The sequence below is a fragment of the Condylura cristata genome, unplaced genomic scaffold (genome assembly GCF_000260355.1).
Source record: "Condylura cristata isolate star-nosed mole 26May11 unplaced genomic scaffold, ConCri1.0 scaffold00001, whole genome shotgun sequence".
NCBI classification, from domain to species: domain Eukaryota; kingdom Metazoa; phylum Chordata; class Mammalia; order Eulipotyphla; family Talpidae; genus Condylura; species Condylura cristata.
The window spans coordinates 38,766,668-38,789,250 of NW_004567102.1; the positions used below are offsets into that span (position 1 = coordinate 38,766,668).

Here is a 22,583-nt window from a genome sequence, read left to right on the forward strand (position 1 = left end):
TTACTGGGTGCCATGATAAGTGTTAGGGTGACCTGATGCAGTCTGGAAGAGTAAGGCAAGGCTTCTTGGACCTGCTAGCTGAGATCTGAGGTTGATATTCAGTGAACTAGGTGAATATTAAGAGAGCAGTTTCCAGACAAAGGAAAGGTAAGTGTAAAGACCCCAAGGTGACAGGACCTTGCCAACGTTGAAGAAATGATTGGTTGGCTGAGTGACTGAGCTCCAGGAGCAGAGAAGAGAGCTCTGAGAGACAAGTAGGCAAGGATGACATTGGGCAGGGCTTGGGGGTCTGTGCTCCTGATTCTGGATGTATTCTGATGTATTCTGTGAGCAATGGGATGATATGAGTGTTCAGGTAATTTGTGTTAAATGAATGATCCCATTTGTGCTAAAAGAATCACTTTGGCTTAAGTATAGAGAATAGATAAGTCTAGGTTTTTGTTTTATGCTCTTTGCTGTGACAGGAACAAAGAACTATTTAAGGAGTAAGAACCCTAATTCAGGATGCAAATGACCCATCTAGGATACCCTCGAGGCACCCAAGCACACACATTAAGCTGGTGGCTGAGAGAGAGAGAGAGAGAGAGAGAGAGTATGGCATTCTAAGGGACAGTTGGGTTAAAACTATAAATCTGAGGCAATGATGGAAACCAAAGATCTGTCTGATATTGTCAGGAGAGATAATGTATAGAACAGTAGAGGGACTAGGAATAGGATGACATTTCAAAGCTGAGCAGAGAATGCTCAGTAAATTAAGGTGATTAAGAGCAAGCAACCAGGCAGGAGGAGAAAAGCCGAGAGTGAAGTGCCCTGGAGGCTGAATTAGGACCCTTTTATATGCACTTTATTGAAATCCATCTTCAACAGATTTAAGCAACAACAACAAAAAGGATTGGTTGGCCTCACAACCTGAAGGAGGACCAATGAGCATGCTTGGAACAAGTACTCAAACAGGTCCTCCAGGTCCTGCTTCCCTTTCCATGTCTCAGTTCTGCTTTCTTCTGAATGAGTTTCTTTGCCAAATGGTTCTCCCATGTGATGGTCCAATCAGATCACCAGCAAAGCTTCAGGTCTACAACCCACTGCAGGTATAGAAAGCATCTCTCTTCTGTTGGTTTTTCCAGCAGTAACATCAGGTTTCACACCATTGACACAGCTTAAGATAGAAGCTCATCTCTCAGCTGGGGTGACATCAGTCCTATCCACACCTCACCGACAGAGAATTCCTCAGAAGAAAATTGGAGGCCTATTACTTGAAGAAGGCAGGGAAGAAGCCAGGCAGCAAAACCAGATGTCTATATAGATACCAAGGGGATGAATATTCCAAGAAGAAGAATATATTCAAAAGTATTAAATACTATAAAGAGATCAAGTAAAATGGCAATTTAAAATGCTCATGCTGTTTAGTTGCCTGGAAGTCTCCATGACCTGAGAACCACACACAAAAAAGCTCCATCACAAGATAGGACATGGTCAGAATCCTCAAGCAAGGAGAGATGTTCATATGAACTTAGGAGACGAAAATCAAGGCAATCAAGGAGCACTTCATGTAAGAGGCAACATTTAAATTGAACTCTGGAGGATGGGTAATATTGTCAAACCTGAAACAGAGACCAGAGAAAGGAAAGATACCTTGGCCAACTCTAGCCTGAGAAAAAAATCATAATGGCAGGGACATTTGGCTATGTTCATTGAGGATTAAGGGCCACAATTGAATATTAACTAAGGAAAAGAGACTTAGTTCAAGTTATAAGTTATTCAACTTTAACCAACATTCCCTCAGGTAACCAGTCTGATATGTAAATGAGGGATAGCTGGCACCATAATGGAACTGGCCCGGATCCTACTCCCGATAATCTTGTCTTTCCATGAATGGGATCTCTGGGATGTGTCACAATGAATGCCACAGCGATCTTTTCCATCTCCTCTTGTGAGACTTGGTCTTTCCTATGCCTTTCTGAGTGGCCTGTGCTTATAGTGCTAATGTCACTTTTAGTGGCTGCCCCTTCCTGGGCGAGAACGTGGCTCGTCAGCTTTCTCCCTGACTACAACAGAGGAACGTCCATGCCAGACATGTCAGGTGATTGTCTCTGTGACAGCAGCTTGGGTGTCTTCCTCTCCTACTTGGTTCTTTTAACTCATCTTCCCTTCACTTTTTATCCCAGGAATTTGGCACTAGAGGGGTGGTAGGGATGAGGAAGTTTGGGTGAAATACAATTTATGTGACTACCTAGTACATATTCAAATGTCCTTTAAGCCTGTTCCCTGGGGGTATATTGTCTCCCACTTAGCACCCTGCCTAGGAAGACTATTACTCACCAATACTTAGCTGCCTTGGTGTTGGTGGTCAAAGACAGCAACTATTCTTGGAGTCCATCATTTTGTGCAATTTGGATTCCTGGGAGGTAAGTCCACTTGTTCAGGCCCAACGACTGCATAAACTGAAACTCAGGGTTAATATTTCCCTATAGATGCCAACTGTGTAGGATTCCTGACACAGCATAAATGATAAAGCCTTTAATGGGGGTCACTGAGGGCATTCGAGCAGCAGAATGCAATGCACAGGCCCTCCTTGGAAAGACAGCACATGGCAGTGGTTTCCAGATAGATTTGAGAGAACAGAAGTGGGAGATGGTGCATTATTCAAAAACTGATGCATCCAGAGAGACAAACTATGAATCTGAGAGACTGAAGCAAATGCAGGATGGTAGGGATGGGCTTTAGAAATATTTCTTGGGTGTGGGGGTAGGAAATGGTGCTGGAAAGAAAGGAAGGAAGGGAGAAAGAAGATAGGAGGGAGAATGAAGGAGGGGTAGAAGAGAAGGAGGGAGAGAACAAAGAAAGGGAGGGAGAAAAGGAAGGGAAGAAAAGAAGAAAAAAGCAAAGGAAGAGAAAGGAAAGAAAGACATTGAACTCTCTATAGAGGATACTCAGCCTGCTGAAAATCTGCAACCACAGTATTTAGTGACTCTGTGTTGGCAGTGAGAACTGCACTGAGAAAGGTTTCAGCTGACTCTAGAGGCCCACGGCAGGGATCTAAGTGTGGATGCGGGTTTCTCAGACCTCCATTAGTGATTGGGGCTGGACGAGCAGTGCCTGACAGTGGAAAGAGATGCTTTGAGCAATGGTGGGGAGAAAGCAGACCCCTGAATGAAAGTGGGACCCAGTTTGTGCTTCTTACTGAAGATGCAATCCCTATTGCAGTGCAAGAGGTGTCTGCCTTTGGTAGGGGTGAGGAGGGGGTGCTGATGCACCTCCTGGACCACGGATGATTCGTTCGCAGTTAACTTTGCCCACATTCCCCTGGGAGCCTCTCTTCCAAGACTCACCACCTCTTTGCTCTGCTTTGAGGGGCTCCTTGAATGCCACTTGGTCATTTTTTCCCTCTGTATGGAACGTGGGGAAGCTGTGCTGGAGTCGCCAGCAATGTGGAGAGCCTCATGCACCCAGGCACCGGAGCAATTGACCCTCTCTGGCTGTACCAAGTCTACTTCGGAATGTATGATGGACGGCCCCTACTGTTACCCAGAAGGGTAGGTATCTTGCTCCTGAGAAGGGGGCCCACTTCATAATCCTACTCTCTAGCAAAATGTGCCCTCCCCCTCCACCCCCTTTGCCCTACCCAGTGAGTGCCTACTGGCATCATGCCACGCGCAAGGTCCAGGGACAGGGTGATGGGGTGGTGTGTACTCTGTGCCCAGGACTTCGGTACTGGAGAGATGACAAGGCCAGAGAATTCCTCCCTGAGCTCCTGGGAGGCAGGCTGCGGAGGGTTCCTGTGATGGGTTTTTGAATTGCCACCACAAACAAACATGCACATCCTTAGACAAACTGTGGTAATTAGAAGGGAAACTTAATGATAGTGAAGTTACCTTTCTTTATCCATTCCACAAGCAATTTTCTTGAGTGTTTATTTTTGGCGCAGAACTATTTGAGGGCCTGGGAGAGCATGTGGGGAAGAGAGGGAATTGGCCCAACATGGCAACTTGAAAGGGGGAGATGGATGGCGGGGGGTGGGCAATATTAGTGTTTGGGCTGTGAAAGATGAAACAGCAGCTCGCTCTGTGGGCGGTTCTTTGATCTTCCAGTAACTGCTAGAGTAGCAATTAGCATCCTTAATGCTGAGGCGGAGTCTCTGAGAAACCCTTTAGACCCGGAAGTGTGGCTGCTTGTGTGTGCACACGCGTGTGTGTGTGTGTGTGTGTGTGTGTGTAAAAGAGAGCGAAAGCTAGAGAGAGGTTTTTATTACGTTTGATAATTTAATTTTGTCGTTGAACATATAATCATCTGAGCACTATACTGAGAAATCATAAAGTTCAAAATTTCTAGAAAAATAGTGACTCCTAAAACTTGATAGTGAGTGAAATAATATGCTCAAGAATCTCTCCAGACTTCATGTCAGGGACAATTTTTCTGCATAGCTTGAGAGCTCTGGAAGCTGACTGGATTTAAATTTCCGCTGGGTCATTTTCTAGAACTTAGGTAAATTACTTAACCCCTTTATAACTTTTCTTTTACACTGATGAGATGGAAATGACCTATAACAATAAACTACAGGATTATTTGTGGATTTTTTGGTGTATATCAGAATTAAATTAAACAACTCGTGCAAACCACTGAGTCCACCCAGTGGTTGGCATAGTAGATGTTTAATGGGTCACTCTCATTAGAAAAGACTCAAAATAAATAAATACTAAAAGAGAAGTCCTTGTTTCTCCTTCGAGGCCGCTGAGAAGGGCTGGAGTGAGGGAATATTTATTATATTAAGATTTTTTAAAATTATTTTAATTCCTAGCAATAGAAGAATAATTAAACTAATTTATTTTAAGTTTTCAATAGGAAATGCCACCTCTTACTAAATAGAGGAAATAACTTGCTATAAGCATCAATACAATAAAACAGACAAAAAAGAGGTGACTGTGATGAGAAGCTGGAGAAAGGAGAGGGGGTTTCTGAGTGAGGCAGAGGGCTGGAAGGCGAGGAGAGAGACAGCCTTGCAGGAAGAGCAGAGGGAGCAAGGGAGGGACAAGGGCCTATGAGTCCGGCCTCACACCTACAGACCTGCCTCACACCTTGGCGACGTTTTGATGCTCAGCACAGAGGCCACCCCTTTCAGCATTGCTGGCTCAGCTGGCCCCAGACAGCCCAAAACTCGAAACTTTTTCCTTCATCACACCCTCATCTAACCCCACCCAGGGCCTCACTCCTCACCAGTCTGCCTGCTTGCGTGGTTGTCTGTTACCTGTGGTCTTGTCCCTCCATTCATGCTGAGCCGGGGCCCACTGTCTTCCCTGAACCTCGCCCACTTGTGGCCCAGAACTGGAGTTTACCGGGCACAGATATGGAATCTCTTTTGCTTTATTTCAGCTTGTTTTAATTTAATGAATCATGAATTGTTTTTCTTTTTTAAATGACAAATCATTTCAAATATTCATAGACGTATCCACCATTCAGACTTAACAACTGTTAGTATTTTGAACTGGAGCTTTTTTTTTTTTGTAATATGAAAAAATTACAGATATAATTGAAATCGTCTTTCTCCCTCTCCAGACCTAATCAGGGTCTTAAAGTTGGTTTGTAATTCTTGTCCATGTTTTTAGATCTATGATGTATCTATTGATTCACAAACTACACAGCATACAGTGCAGTTTGACTATTTTAAATGCTTACATAATAGTATTTTGCTATTTTCACTCAACAGTGTGCTTCCAAGACTTACTAATTTTGATGCCTGTAGAATTAGCTCATTTGTATTTTAAATTGCTAGTTTTCCAGGAATGCATCATAATTATGTTTCTATTCCCCAACTAATGGACATCTAGGTTACTTCCATTTGTTTTCCTATGACAACAGTGTGACTAAATATAATGTTGTTTATGTGTCCTTCTGCACTCTCGTTCTAGTGCTTCTGGTGTATGTCCGACCCTCAAAGCTTTGGGTCTCTGATACTAAATTGTTCTCCAAAGTGGTTACATAACTAGAAGACTGTCTGGGGCTTTCATTGCTGATACTTAGTAATGTATGACTAATATTTTGAGACTATCTTAATTTGCATTTCTCTGATAGCTATTGAAGATGAGCATCTCTTTATGTGTTCTTTGAACATTCAAGATCTCTTTAGTGAATTGTTTTCCCATTTTCTCTGTTTGGTTTTCTTTATCCTGTTTATTTGGAAGATATCTTCAAGTACTCTGCAAAGTGATACTTTATTGATTTCTGAATATTTTAGGACTACAGGGATGATGCCCTTCTCAATGTCAAACACATATTAATTAGTTAGTTCTTTTACAAAACAGTGAGATACAAGTTAACACAAGGGATAAAAGTCAACCCAAAGCTTTTCAAACAAGTATTTGTTGTTTTCTAGGTGAGATAATATTAGATGATAGAATTTTTTAGATACACTGTTTTCTCAGTTTCTTCTGTAAAGTTCCTTTCTATATTTCAAAAATCTGCATAGTTAAGAAACTTTATCTTAATAGAGGTGAATTAAAAGAAGGCCCATTTTGTGGACATGAACTTGGAACTCTGGCTCAAGACACCTTCTTTCTTTTTAAAGGTTTATTTTAATGGAACTCCCTGGTGGAACAGGGGTTTTAAGAACACAGCACTATCAAACTATAGTCAGCCACTGCAGCATGAGTTTGACCCCCCACCAGGGATCCTCTCCTGTCTTTTTAATAAAAGATTTATTTATTTATACATACAAGAACTGGGGTATAGGCCATCGGTGCAGGGGGTAAAAGGATTCACCAGGGATAAAAAGGGGAGCGGACTAGGGGGATCTACTGAAATACACTGCTGAAGTTAGCAACAGCTGAGGCAGGAGAGGTCTGCTGTGCCATGTGGGTCACCTCCCTGGCTGGGTATTAAATTCGTGCTGCAGTGGCTGTGCATAGCTTTATAGTGTTGAGACCTAGCTCCTGTGCCATGGAGAGGCCCGCCTTTTTTTTTTTTTTTTTTAGAATGATTGATGGAGATGAATCCAGTTATAGCCATTCTTTTCTTATGAGGGACATTATGAAGTGAGCTTTTCTTAGGAGAAACACTGAGAAAGTAGGCTTTTCTTAACAGAAACATTATGAAGAAGGACACATACATTACTTTTCTAAATTAAGAGTGAGATGTAAGACTGACATGCCCTGAGTCTTTCTCTGCTTGCATTTTGCAAGAATTATCTCCTGGGATAAAATAGTGAGGGTTTTGCATCTGGTGTTTCTGGAAATGCTAGTACCAGTGTTTAGTCTCTTCCCAGAGGAAGAAAAATTATAAGATGGCAAATGTCTGACAGCCTTGACATACAAGGTAGGATTTTCCAAGAGTTTTTGGCAAACAGATTTGCATATGTCTCCTTGTGGGTTATCTCATTTTGGTGTCTTCTCATACAGAAGGGGATGGTCTCACACTTTGTGCTGATTCACATGTCTCCATCTCTGTGGCCCATGCACATGTGTTTTTCCCAGACTTCCAGAGGCCGGCATTTCAATGTTACTTCTAAGAATCATTTCACTCATCTCCCTCTCCCCATGAGTCCCTGTTTACCTTTATTTTAGGGCACTTATCATTCAGATGCTGAAATACATCATCTGAATATATTCATCAGAGGTATTTCCCCTCACTGCTGTCCTTCTGCAATACACTGAATTGGATGGTGAGGCAGAAGCATCCCATTTTCATCTTCTACCAAGCCAGTCTATCATGCACCAAGTCAGGCTGTTCTTTGTCCATAAACTTCCTGTAGGGGATTCCTCCCCGAAATGATACCATAGGTGTGAGCTGAGGAGGACTCAAGGAGGCCTACTGACAGAGGGAGATGCCATGGGGGCCTGGGTCACCTAGTCCTAGTAGATACTTGTGATCCCTGGAGCCTCTTAAGCTTAACCCTTCATGTACCACTTCCATTTTACAATACCCAAGTCTGAGTCTGAACTTACCCAACTTTCAGTAAGATAGCAGTTTGCACTGGGGTCTAAGAAGAGGTCAAAAGATACTTTTCAAACTCAACTGTGTATTAAACAAATCACTTTTACTTTATTTTTCCCCAACACCTGTTAGGTGTTTTTAGGAGGGTGATCTGAACATGTCTGCTTAATCTACCATATTTACTAGAAATTATGGCAGTTTATTTGTTATTTTTAGAAAGCATGCTAGTTAGGACACTGCAGTCATGGGAACTTTATGGAGAAGGTCAATGAGTAACTTCAGACATTCTAATCACAAATGAAAGACAATTACTCTTTAATTTTTGAAGGGGGTTTCTGATATTTTACTTAAACTCAATATATGAACATTGTATTTTTCTTTATGGTGGCAAGAAGCAGTTTTTAATGGAAGCAGTTGGTGTTTATCTATTTCTTATTCCTAAAGATCATAGGGCATTTGTGTGACAATATCCTGCTAGAAATGACTGTTCAAGCTATGGCAATATTGTGTTGAGCTGTTGCTTAGCAATTAGGTGAAACTTCAAAAAGGAAAAATACAATATGATGATATTTAAATAGAAAGAGTTGAAAATTTCTACAGAATGTTTATAAATGGAGAAAGGAAGAAAATAGGTGCCTTCCACTCAGATTTCAGAGATTTCTGGTTGCATCTGAGTAGTGAGCTTAAATCTGCCTCCATGCAGCAGAGTATGGGGGAGCTGACACTTATATAGCAGAATATAGGGGTTTGGCTGCCCTGATAGTATTAAGGGGAAGGATGTTCTAAAGGCGCTCTGCAGAGTCTTATGGACTCCTCCCCCTATTCCAGCTTTCTGGACCTTGCACACTACTCCAGTGATTTGAAACTACAACTCCCAGTTGTACCAGGGAGAGAACTGCGAGGACCTAAGGGTGGAACTAGCAGGAATTCTGGGACATTTGGGGGATAAATAGGGCGGGATTGCATCTTGCACTCTCTCGCTCAGGAAGCAGCTCTCCTGATCGCATGACTCTGTATGTTCAGTCAGCCTAGCCGTAAGGTATTCCACTTACTTTGTATCCCGCTATCTTTCCCTGGGTTGTGTCCTATTCCTTTCCTCTTTTGTAAATAAATCCACTATTGACCCTTTTGTGTGTACCTGCAGTATAATTGAATTGTGAGTGCGCGGGTGAAGCCCCACAGACAGGCGGCCTAGTCCATTCTGGGCTACCCTGTAACAATAGCACAGTCAAGTTTGTGTGTGTGTGTGTGTGTGTCCCATCAGACTACTCCTGGTGCATAAGGCAAGAGAAGGCACATTTTTGCTCATCTATTGCCAGACATGTCTACAGTTGCCACTCTCTCCATCTTCCTTCCTGCACAAAACATAATCACAGGGCAGTGAGGGAAGGGCTGGACCACTATATGCCTAGAGGGGTCCAGAGAGACTGGGGAAGTAAGTGATGTCTAAAATCTGGAAGAAGAGACTGTCATGTAAAGGCACGTGAGAGCAGTCTATGGCCAGAATGATCACACATGTGCAGGAGAGGCAGGCGTCCAGGAGAATTGTACTTGATTTTCATTTCTAAATAGCAGATGAGTAGTTTTAGGGTTGAGAAGCTAAAAATAGTACTACTCCGTATAAACCACTTTTCTAATTTCTTAATTAATTCTCCAACAGCTTGAATTCCCCTACCATCAGGTAAGAGGTCCTTTAAGGACAGAGCTTGAAAATACCCCAGAAATAAAGTGGAAAGTTAAAGTCATAAGCTTATCTGAATAATGCCCTAATGTCTCCTCTACATATAGCAAGGAACATTCGTTGCTTCTTGCTAGTGTTTAAATACAATATTTCTGTTGACTTTATCATGTGGTGTTAGTAATTACAACTAAAACAGTGAAATTTATTGGAATGCTGTGTACATTTTATTTAGTTTCATAAACAGCATGTAAGTCATGATTACATGTGCTTAATATTTTGGCAGAAGATATTCATATAAAGCAAAACAATAAGAAGCATGGATGACATCATTGTGCTTTTTCTTTCCTTTAGTGTGTATTTCTGAATTTTTAATTTTCCCTTATCTTTATTATTTTCTCTTTTTTTGGTGGGGGAAGAATCATCTCCTTTTTCCCTACCTGTAAGCACTGTGTTCCCATCTAGGACTGACATCAATAACTCCCTTTTCCAATAATCTGGACTTGCGGTTCATACCTAAAGTCTAAAGGGGGTGGGGGGTGTCACAAGAACCTCTGACCTACAGTTGGTGGGTCAGAATACAGTAACATCCTGGACTTGCTACTGACCTCTCGAGCACAGGGGTGTGGTTTTGGGAGACTATTTTCAGTTGTGGAATCTGACTCTATGGACGGAGAGTTATCACAATGGGTTGTATTTTCAGATATACAGCTGGTGGCTGAGAATTGCTAGTTGGTGTGGGGAAGCCTCCCCACATAAATGTAGAGCTAGGACCCAGAACCCTCTATTCCTGGTTAAATATCTCTAAATGTAATAGCTGGGGATATGTAGGAGAATGTGTAATTGCTATAGAACCTACCAAATCACTTTCCAAAGCAATTGTCTCATTTTTATATTCACCTCATAATGTATGAGAGTTTCAGTTATTCTACATCTTGCCAGCACTGGATTTGGTCAGTCAATTCTGGTTGATGTATAATACCTTATTGTGGCCCTTAAATTTGCATTCCAAAATGATTCATAATATTGAATGTCTTTTTATGTGTTTATTTGCCATCTGTATGTCTTCATGAAATATCTTTAAATCTTGTGCCCATGAAGATAATTGAGTTGTCTTATTATTGAGTTGCTTTAGCTTCAATAATAGGTTCTTCGTTGGATATATGCCCTTTATTGGATTTTTTGGGGGGGTAAGTAAACATTGATTTGTCTTTTCAAATACATTTGTTTTGAACATGGTGAGTCCAAGTTTAATGTGCCTTGCAGGGCCATCACACTCCCTATTCCACAGGGTCCCATTTTTTTGTTCTCACCATTGTTTCCTGTTTGTCTCAAGTAGCTCTCACTGGAAGGTCACTGAACTTTATTTACTCATCATTTCTTAATACTTTTATAGCCCTGCCTGAGGGCAAGGATCAGTATTAGAAAGATGTTAGTGCATCATGTGTGCTCAAAATATTACTGGCAAGAAGTTACTTTCCATTCTTAAAGGTTTTATACTATAGCCATTTAACTAAACATTTGCTATTCAGAAGAATGAACACCTATAGTCCATTACCAGAAAGAAAAAATTTTAAGAGATATATTGTGTCTGTAGGTTAGGAGATTTATATTGTAAACTTAACAAGAGATTCTATGATCCCTAAATCAGAATCTAGAGATTCAATTCAAAATCCATCAAAATCTGTCATCTTTTTTTTTTTTTTTGAAAATGATGAGTTGATTCCAAAACTCATATGGAAAGACCAAGGAATTAGAATTGCTAAAGCAATTCTTAAAAGAAGAATAAAGAGGATCCATATTTCCATATTTCAAAATATAGTATAAAACTATAGGAATTTTTAAAATGTCATATTTGTTAAAGGATAGGTATATCAATCAATAGAACAGCACATACACATACACAATCAAGTAATTTTTGATAAAGTTACAAAGGCAACTTAATAGAGAAAAATTGGACTTTTCAACAAATGGTCCTGAAACAATAGAACAGCATATGCATAAAAAAAAGAATAAAAAAATCCTTGATCTTTACACAAAAATTAAGTCAAAATGGATCATAGAATCAAATGTAAGGCCTTAAGTCATAAAATTTCTAAAAGAAAGCATAGAAAAAAACTGTGAGCTTTGGTTAAATCACCATTTTTTTGGATATACATCAAAAGCTCATTCCATAAAAGAAAATATTTGATTTTATTAAATATTAAAGACACTGTTGAGAAAATGAAAAGCCACACAGCAGGAGAACTATTTTCAAGACACTTAACCTGTCAAAGGATTAGTATACCGAATATATTTTCAAAAATGTTCAGAACCAAATGATAAGAATCAAATAAATGTTGGACAAAAGATTTGAACAGATGATTTACAAAAGTAGATAAAGCACATAGCCATAAAGAAAGCACTTGGAAAGGGTGTTCAACATTATTAGAGACATGCAAATTAAAATTATGACGTGATACCTACCACTATAAGCACCTACATTAAAATGGGTAAGATTTTTTTAAAAATTGACATTACCAACAGCTGACAAGATCTTTCATATATTACTGACTATATACCAAAGTGGTAAACCACTTTGGAAAATACCTTGGCAGATTCTTATGTATTTAAATTTACATATACACAATAAAACTCAGATCATCCTACAGATTCACCAAGAGAAATGAAAACTTTTTTCACACCAAAACCTGTATATGAATATTTGCAGAGGTTTAATTCATTATAGAAAGAAACTGGCAACAAATCAAGTGTCCTCTTGATTTGTGGATAAGCAAACTGGTACATTCATACAGAGAAACATTATTCAGCAATAAAAAGGAATAATTTGTTAATACATGCAACAACCTAGAGGACTTTGATGTGTATTATATTGCATGACGGTAGCCAGACAGGCTGTGTACACTATGATTCCATTTATGAAATTCCATTCTGGAAAGGCAAGGTAGAATTATTCTAGGTCTTGACTTTGGTGGTGGTTGTATGCTATAAACATTAGCAGAAAATCATAGAACCACATATCATAATGAATGAATTTTACTATATGTAAATCATACTGTAATTAAAAATGGAGCAATAGATAAAACAAGTAAAAAAAAGTTGATCATTTTTGAAGTTGACGGATGATTTCATGAGTACACATAAAACTGGTCTCTGGCTTTATGTATATGAAGCATTTCAGCTTTAAAATGTAAACAGCAGCAACCACAAAGCAAGCCTCTTGGTGTAGCCCTCCCCTGCCACCATCGTACCGTTTCTGGGTTTTGTTTGCCAGCAAAACATCTTAAAGTTTTCATGATAGACACAGTTTTCACTGCCTCGCCTTCCACTCGGGCTTTTGCCCCTACGACTCCATGGGCTTATGTCAGGTTCTCCTTGCATTCATCACTGACCTGCCGACCTTCAGGAAACTGAGACAGGTCATTTCCTTTTCTGTTTTACCCCATCTTTTAGTAGCATGCACTACTTTCCTTTCTCGGTTTCTGTGACATCATGCTCTTGGTGTTCCTCCTTTCTACTCACGCCTTTTTAGTTTCATTAGTTGCCTCTTCTTTACAAAACCTCTGAACCATGACATGTCTGAGGGGCAGGTCCTCGGTCCCAGTTTCCCCACCTTACGCCATCTCTGGGCACTTTCATCAGCGCTTACGGCTTTTTAAAGGCCATCTGTACGTCCGTGATCTCCAGTTCTGCACCGTGGCCCTGACCTTATCCAGGAAACTGCGTCATGGAGATAACATCATACCTGGCATCTTCATTAAGATGGCTACTAGGCACCGCAAAATTAAAATGCCCACAAAATTGAAAGAGTCCCATCTCACACCAGTACCCTAACCTGCGTCTCAATAAATGGCACCCCAACCCAGCCTTTGCAGCAAAATATGTAAGAATCGTACTTGTCTCTTCTTTTGCTGCTGTCTCCCACCATCTACCATTCCGATTATATATTATTCATTTACTTACTTTCAATTTTCGCTTCTATTACTAATATCCTAACTCAAATTACCATACTCTTAGACTTATTTGTTTTTGTTCTTCCTTTCTTCCACTCCTTTCTTTGATCAATGTTTATGTTTAACTTGAGTTCTAAAATTCACATATAGTTTCATGAATGGTGCCTAACACAACAAAAAAGAATTAAATTTCCATGAAACTACAATCCTCTATTCTTTCATTTCTTAAGGGTACAGCCAACTGAAGAAAATGGAAGAATTTCATAAAAGTGTAGATGGGGAAAATATGGAAATCCCCTTCTAGTTCAAAGAATGTTTGCATTGCTAAATTTGAAATGGAGTTTAGTACCAGGTCACTGGCAAGAAAGTATATTATTTGTTCAAGGAAATATAATACTTGAAAACTAACAATATTTGAGCTGGTTGGTACAGATTACATCTTGAAAGTAACCTTATTGTATTGCTCCGGAAACTGTCGTTAAAGACCTACAGAAAATCCTAAGGGAGAGGACACTGGTTCTTTTAAAAATCTGTGAGTTCACAGGACTAGTATATTTGGAAGTCATTAGAAACGTCATCTGGGAGATTATGAGATGGACAAAGCAACACAAGTTAACTAGCAAAAGTTAGTGACCTCTAGTTTCAAGTCTGCTGATCATGCTTCTATGTTCTTTTGTTGCTCTGGATAAAAATTGTAGAAAAAAATCTTTATGTTCTATTATTTCATGCCTCACTTAATAGCTCAAAAACCTTCAGTTGTTGTCCTAAGAATTATTTACCAATTTATATCCTGGGAGCTTTTTTCATATTTTCTAAAAATCCCCTTGTATCAAGTATTGTAATTGAATATTAAGACAGAAAACAATGACCGTGAGGTTGGAGACAGAAGGTCAGGATGATAGTAGTAAGTTCTAGTGAAATTGATAAGTTTCTCCCTTGCCATTGACTAAGACAGCAGTTCAGAGCAGGTAGGTAATGCTTCAGTGCCAGAATCTGATGAATGCCAAGTCTATTTGGCTTCACATAATTGTCACATAAACCATGGGCAATTTCCTCCTTTATATTATGTTCTTTGTACAAGCTTCTTTTAAAAAGGTTAAGTTGAATTTTTGTCTTTAGTCTAAATTCATGGCATTCATGCTATCAGGCCCTTCTCTCTTTTATAACAATTTATGAATATTTATTTGACTTTTATTAGCACTTCTACCCCAGTTCACTTTCCATTACCAATCATTCTCGAGTTTTTAATGTTTATCACTTAGCTTTAAGTGTTCTTGAAAAATGTTTACTAGTGTCTTCTGTGTATGTACTTCTAATTTCCATAAATGCTATTGTGTTATTATCTCCATTTCTCACATTCATTTTACCATGCACTGGGCTTTGCTAAGCACATATACTCTGTGCCTCCTAAGGATACAGAGCACTCCATGGTGAGCACCTATTACACTTATCTACTTTCTCCTCCACAAATTCAATTCCCCATTACCACAAACCACAAAGAAAATCCTTGTGCATATCAATTTACTGCTTGTGTAAATCGAAAGGAGATCTTACAGATGTATTCCAAGATACAGAGTTGTTGGAATAGTTTGTTCCTTCATGATTATGTTCAAGTGTCTCTTTCTGGGTAAATAGTCTATAAGAATAGCTTGTGTGATGCAGTGAACATCTCTCTACCCTTTAGCAAGATCACTGCTACTGTTTTGCTATATTGGATTGATAGTCTAGCCATCTATCCCTCTATTTGGCTTTCATTCCCCATTTAAATGTTCTCACATAAATCTCCACCATGCCTTCCTAAGAAGGAAATCTCACTAATAGCCACTATGCTATTCTCTAATGCACAGTCCATATGCAAATGTCTAGGTCAGGGTTCAGAAAATATTTTTTGTAGAGGGCCAAATAGTAAATCTGTGAGCTTTGCAGGTCAGTCTCTTCGGCAACTACTCAACTTTGCTGTGATTGAGCAGATGCAGACACACACAATAAATCACACAAATGAGGTGGTGGGATCTTAATAAAGCACAGTCTTATGCCTTAACAGAAATTGACTCCATGTGGACTAAAGACCTAAAACACATAGAAGAAAACATAGGTAACAAGCTCTTTGACATCTGCTCTAGTGATATCTTTGTATATCTCCAGTGGCTAAGGAAACAAAACCAAATATAGGTAAGTAGGACTGTATCAAATTCAGAAACTTCTTTCTGAATAGTAAAATAGGCCACTGTTAACAAGGCAAAATTCAGAATGGAAAAAGTTATCTTCAAATAATGTATCATACAAGAGACTAATATCCAAAATTTAGAAAGAATTTTTTAAAATTCAATAAAATAAAAACAGATAACCCAATTGAAAATGGGGATCTAAATAGATAGTTCTCCAAAGGGAGATATACAGATAGCCAACAGGCACATGAAAATATGTTCAATGTTTCTTCATGCTAGAAAATACAAAAAAACCAACCTCATACCTCTGAAAATGTCTATCATCCAAAAGACAAGACATAATAAGGGTTGATAAGGAAGTGGGCAAAAGAAACCATTGTAGACTGGTAGCAGCAATGTAATTGGTGCAACCAATATGAAAAACAGTATGGAGATTCCTCAAAAACTTAAGAATAGAAATACCACATAATTCAGCTATTTGTATTGAAGAATACAAAAACACCAATTCAAAGAGATATATGCACCCCTATGTTCATTGCAACATCATTCCAAAAGAGTTGGAAACAACCTAAAGAGCCTATGGAAAGATGTGTGGATAAAGATGTGGTATACATACACAATGGAATACTACTCAGATGTTAAAAAAGATAATGTTATGCTAAGTGAAATAATTAAGGCAGAGGAAGACAAATACTACTGATTTATGACTTCACTCATATGGGATAATGAAGCAAAACAAATGCATGAACAAAACAAAATAAAAACAAACTCTTAGACTATATTAAAAACATAGTAGTCACCAGGAGAGAAAGGGGCAAGGGTGATGTCATTTATGCAACAGGGATCAATTATATAATGATTGTTGGAAACTAGTGGAATAGTCCTATTACAGACATCATTGAATGTTTGGTGGTATGTATAATGTAGTGGTGGAATGGTTGGCTTTTTAAAAAGTAATTGGCACAAGATTATATTTTAGAATTAGTAAATCTCACAATTCAAAATACAATACAAAGATCACTTTTGGTTTTGAACAGGTTTTGTCATAGATTACATTGGATTACAGTACTCAATCACATATCATTCTACTGCTTACATTTCATTTCTGTGGATCTACTTCCTACAGATCTACCTTGTAATTCTTTATTTGAAAAGCATCATTATCTACCATAAATATTGCAGTTTTATCTTTCTTTCACAGTCTTCTATTTTAATTATAGTAAAATATACCTATAATTGACCATTTTGATAATTTTAAGTGTCTAAGTGCATTCACACTGGTAGGCAGTCATTGGAAATAGTTATTTCCAGATATTTTTATCTTCCTCTACTAAAGCTCTGTACACACTGAAATTCATCCTTCTTCCCTAGGCCCTAGCAAGGATCCTTCTACTTTTAGTTTCTATAAATTTTATTAGTTTTTGTGCTTCATGTAAATAGAATTATACACTGTTCTTTTATGGCTTACTTACATAGCACACTATCGTCAAGATTCACGTATATTGTAGCATGTGTAGAATTTTTCAAGGCTGAATAATATTTCATTGTATGTGTTTACCATTTGTCATTTATTCAATCATCTGTTGATCAATCCCGGGATTGCTTCCATCTTTGGCTATCATCAATGATGCTGCTATGTACATGACATCTAGATCAATCCTTAAAGTAGTAATTTTCTTTTTGTCTAGTGATTAGAATGGGGGATAGAGTCTAACAACAAATATAGGCTTAACATGCCCCATTTAGCATACTAGTATGAGTTAGAAATTAAATCAATAGAAGATATCTATAAAAACAATCACATTATCTTTCTTCTGTCTCATACTGCCACTGGAGTGATCTATTTAAAATATAAAATGAATCATGCTCGAGGGTTTTGCCTTCGGCAAGTGTTGTTGGCATGGTAGCAGAGCCAGCTTCCAGAGGAGCTCAGGGATTGAGAAATCAGGTAGAATGGGTTTTTTTTTTTTGATTTCAGCTGCCACTGCAAAGGAAGGAGTGACAGCTAGTTCATGGATACCTGTGAGCAGCGCCAGGTACACTGTGCAATATTTAGAGATAGCTACTTTAAAGACTAGAATTCTTGCTAGAAACAATGGGGTTTGAAGCCCACTTGGTCTAGGCCTAGTTGTAAACCTGGCTTCTTTGGTTTTCACAGGTTGGTGAAAGCAAGGGGACATTAATTACAAAGGCACATACAAGCTTTAACTGTTGTTAGAGTGAAAAGATGCAAATGTACAGGGGAAATACCACCCATGAAGGACACGGCCAGTGTGTGCTCATCACAGGAACTTTTCCCAGGACAGCAGTTATGTTGGCTCTTAAAAATGCTCCTGCAAGGAGCCTTGAGCTCAGATCACCAGTCTCAGGGGCAGCCCATGGCACGTGAGCCCTGAAGGCTACACATAGGCCCACGACACCCTTCCTGATCCAGGGAACCCAGGAACCTCATTCTTACACCACTCCCCTGCTCTTTGGAATTGGCCTGCCTCTTCACATTTGGTCAATTTTAACAAATTGTAAAATTTGACAATTTGCCCAAGCTAATGTGGTTCCCTGGGATCAGAACACAGACATGCCTTTCTGTTTTTCTTTATAGAGATGATGCACAATAACATTGCCTGTCACATAAATATCACAACATTTTTACTGAATATCACAGCTTTTTTTTTTAAAGGTTTATTTACTTTGGGCCCTCTCTGGTGTTCAGCGGGTTAAAGCACAGCACCAAGATTTATTTACTTATTTGTTTATGCATACAGAACTGGGGTACAAACCAGAGGTACAGGAGCAGTGAGAGGATTCACCAGAGACAGAGTGGGGAGCAGAAGAGGCAGATCGAGGAAGTACATTGCTAAGGGAGCAACGGGCGGGCCAGGAGAGGTCTGCCATGCCATGTGGGTCATCTACGGGGCTGAGGATCAAACTTGCACTAAAGTAGCTGCAGCTAGCTTGCAGTGCTGCGTCCTTACCAGTTGCGCCACCAGGGAGGGCTTATCACAGCTCTTTTATCCCCAGTTCAGTGATGGGTCTGTCCCTGCACCATTTCTCCTCTCTTGTCACTTTGTGTGAGATAACCTTCCTGCCATCCATTTCCCAAATCCCAAGCCCTATGAACTTGAACTGCAATAAGCTTGAGCCACAGACCAAATGTCTAAATGTCCTGACCACAAAATCTCATAAATTGTGGGGTTGCCTCCTTGGGAAATGGTGGGTATGACTTCCTCCACCATATTTAATATCTGATGGAATTAATCTCTGAGGAATGTGTTGAAGGATATAGAGACAAAGTGACCAGAGACCTAAGGAGCCATTTTCTTCCCCACTTTCCAGGAATTTTGCAATGAATCATGTTCAATAAGTAAAAAAAGAAAGAAAAGAAACAGAAGGACATTTCCCTCTGTCTCCTATTGTGGGGGCTACTTTATTTGTAGAGAAGTGAGTTCTTATAAACCTCAGACATACACTTGGGAATCTGTGCTTCTGGGAAGCTTTGAGCTCTTCCCATAAAGTGCTGAAAGGACTGTGACTAGAAGCAGTTTCTACAACCAGTAAAAGCCAGACTGAATGAATTGAAAGAGATGTCTTTTTGCTCTAATTTTTTTTCTTCAACGACCCCCACCCCCATCTTTAAGAAAAAAAAAATCTTTTTTTTTTGAGCCTATACCAGACTAGTTAATAGAACAGAATAATTCTGGATACAAGCCTTGGTAAAATAGGAGAGTATAATGAGAGGCATTTGAATGGATGTCATTGTCTTTTACAAAGCATGCTTTTGTCTCATTGTTTTCACCTAAGACTTCTTGCAAAACAACAGGCTTTGAAAGTGCAAGATATGCTGCTTAACTCTTGAAGAACTGACAGACATCACACCTTTCCCAGGAGGATTGTGACTGGAGCTTCAATCATTTTTTCCCCTGTTTCTGTGCAGTAAGTGTGACAATTAGAGACCTGTTAGCTGACTGTCCTACACCTATTTCCAGTTGTGCCAGAGGAACTAAAAATATCCTGTGGTCAAACTATAGAGAGGCCTGGTTCTAAGGCCCTTGGCCGAGAGTAGCGAGGGGGAGGTCATGTTAGGCACAGAAACAGCAATGAGACTAACAAATAAAACCAGTACATCAAATTCCCTTCATTTGAAAAGGCTGACACTTTTTATAGTACACTTTGGGTGAAACAAACAAAAAAGGCCATTTCTAAATATAGTCAGCTTCTGTTGCCTATATTTAGTCATGTTTCTACTTAGTGAAAGTATCAGAATGTGTTTCGGCAGAAATGTTCACCATGATGGGTTTTTTTTCCCCCCGGTCACTTCCCTAATTTAAAGTTCTTGGGACAAAGACCTTAAGGAATATAACCAGAAAACCTGAGGAATCCTTCTTGGATCTTGCGGACATTTACTTAACAGAAATTGGTTGAGAGCCTGATTTAGGGATGGTTCTGAGTCTCTGTTTCTAATCAGTTTTCATGTGTAATCTTTTATTCTTAGAGCTCTTCAGGAAATCCCCAAGCCTTGGAGAAAAAAGGTACTGGTCTCTGATTTGCTTCCACTCCAGGAGAGACTGTGTAGGCCACTAAAGAGCGCTGTTTTGGAGAAATCTTGTGAACTTTGAATGTGTTAATACTCAGAGTCTTGCACAGGTGAGTGTGCAGTAAATGTCAGCTATCTTTAGTGGTGGTAATAGTATATGGTACACTGCATACAAATACATTTGTATACACCAGTATACTTTATATCATAAAGACACGAAATAATTGTCTTCTAACATCGAATCCAGCACTCTCTAAGTCCCAAAGTCCAAACAGAAGCAGAAACAATCTTTTTCTTTCCTTTGTTATTCTCATTCTGGTAAAACAGACAAGACAAGAAATGTACATTTTCACCAATTGTAAGTGTATATTTCAGTAACATTAAGTACGTTCACATTGTTGTGTGACCAGCTGCACCATCCATCTCCAGAACATTTTTTATAGTAAAACTGAAACTCTACTCACTAAACAATAACTCCCAGCCTCCCTCCCCTTGGCTCCTGGCCTGCATCTGGGTGAACTTGGCTACTCCAGGTAGCTCATGTAAGTGGAAGCATTCACTGTATTTTCCTCTCATGTCTGCATTGTTTCACTTAAATGTCTTCATGGTTCATCTCTATTGTAGCATGTGTCAAAATTTCATTCCCTTTTAAGGCCGGATAAGGAGGCTTCATTTTAAAATCGAAGTATTTTGGGAAGACCATATGGCTGTAGCTTACACAGGCAATTATTTCCAATCCTCTCTTCTTTCTCCTAGCCTCATGTATGAATATTCTAATGAGGCCTAATGATAGGGTTTCTGCATGGTGTCCTTCCTCCAGGAATGGCCTTTCCCTTGAACTGGGGCTGTGGAGTCATGCAGACAGACCAGCGTGTGTATCTACATTCTACCACTCATGATAGTTATTATCTTGGGCATACTGTTAGGTTAAACTATGAGATACTACTGATCTTTAATAATTTTTATGTATAAAAATGACAATTTTGTGGGCCCTCCCTGGTGGCGCAGCGGGTTAAAGCACAGCACTGAGAAGCTAAAGCCACTTCCGCATGAGTTCGATCCCCGCCTGCCCCGGAGGTGACCACATGGCGTGGCAGACCTCTCCTGACCTGCCCGCTGCTCCCCTCAGCAGTGTACTTCGTCGATCTGCCTGTTCTGCTCCCCCTCTGTCTCTGGTGAAGTCTCTCACCCTCTGTATCTCTGGCCTGTACCCCAGCTCTATATGAATAAATAAATAAATCTTTAAAAAAAAAATGACAATTTTGTGACTCAACCTAACGCTTCACCTCCCTGCTCCTCAGTTATCTTAGGTAAAATATAAAATAGTGCTTGCCTCATAGGGTTACTGTTGAGAACTGAATGATACAATGTGGGTGCTGGATTTAGTTAGCGCTCTGCCAAGATGTAAGGTTGTCCTGGTGGGAGCTGTGTGGGGGTGCCAATTTTGGTAGAGGAGCCTTTTCTCACAAGGCCACCATTACTGGGGTCCCCAGCTCGCCTTTACCACCTCTCCTGCAGCTGTTTGATTCTCCCTTCAGCATTAGCTCAAGGGCATGAGAGTCAGCCAGCAATGAGAGCTATTTTCCTGACACTTCATTTTAGAGGGCATAGTTCATTGAACAAAATAAATACTAATCCGTATCTTTATGGAGTTGATGTCCTGGTCGAGGAGGAAAGAAACAAGATAAGTGAGACAAATATATGGTAATATGTGAGAAGAGCTGCAGTGGGAAGAGGACAGAAAGCTTCAGGGGCACCTTGGATGACAGGAAACACAGGTTGGATGCTCATCCTCCTCAGGCCTTTCTGCACCACTCTCCAACTCCCGCTCATTCTCATTTCCTTCCTTCTTTTTTTCCTGCTTCCCTTCTCTCTTTTTCCCAGTTTAAATCCTGGGCAGCTCCCGTGGCTTACTTGAAACTGCTTTGCAAGGGTGACTGCATGCTGACTCGGCAGAGCTCCCTGAATTAGGGATTCCAGAGAAGGCTCCTTCACTCCAGGTCTGCTAGGGAATGCTGTGTTCAGCTGTCCTGGCTCAGCATCCGTTATTAATCAGGCTATCTTGAACTTTACCAGTGTGTTCTGTCTGCCTTTTACCCCTTCACAAGCCCAAAGTCTCCAAGAAGCCTTCAGTATCCTTGACATTTAACCCCCCTTTCAGATCTTAGTGAATGATGTGACTGTTACACCCCCTCACCTGAGCTTCTGTTGCCCCTGGCTCCAGCCCAACCTGATGCAGACCACTCCCCAGTAATTCATGGGGAGATTATTCCACTTCCTTTCCGCAATATCATGAGTCTCTCTAAGGCATAAAATCTAGTTTATGAAAA

The 22,583-nt window shown here is 39.8% G+C and overlaps 1 long non-coding RNA gene across 1 annotated transcript; it reads left to right on the forward strand.

Annotated features, from left to right (window-relative positions):
- Positions 1–3,036: 3,036 nt before the first annotated feature.
- LOC105853202 lies at positions 3,037–20,240 on the forward strand. The gene is made up of 3 exons (XR_001145052.1): positions 3,037–3,533; positions 19,540–19,652; positions 20,212–20,240. It is a non-coding gene; the product is annotated as an uncharacterized LOC105853202 (long non-coding RNA).
- Positions 20,241–22,583: the final 2,343 nt, after the last annotated feature.